Here is a 204-nt window from a genome sequence, read left to right as displayed (position 1 = left end):
TAACAGTTGCTCCACATGACATGTGTCATTCAATTCATTCAAGTCATTCAATTTCAGCTTTTCTTGAAAATGGTACAAAGGTTTGTCAAAACCATATCAAACCAAAATAAGGTACACTTCTAAAAACTTTTTTTAAATTATTGTTCCTTAGGCTATATATATATATATATATATATATATATATATATATATATAACATCATTT

The sequence above is a fragment of the Sinocyclocheilus anshuiensis genome, unplaced genomic scaffold, assembly GCF_001515605.1.
Source record: "Sinocyclocheilus anshuiensis isolate Anshui unplaced genomic scaffold, SAMN03320099.WGS_v1.1 scaffold54, whole genome shotgun sequence".
In the NCBI taxonomy this organism is placed as follows: Eukaryota; Metazoa; Chordata; class Actinopteri; order Cypriniformes; family Cyprinidae; genus Sinocyclocheilus; species Sinocyclocheilus anshuiensis.
The sequence above is the reverse complement of the archived record's forward strand: the minus strand, read 5'-3'. Positions refer to the sequence as shown.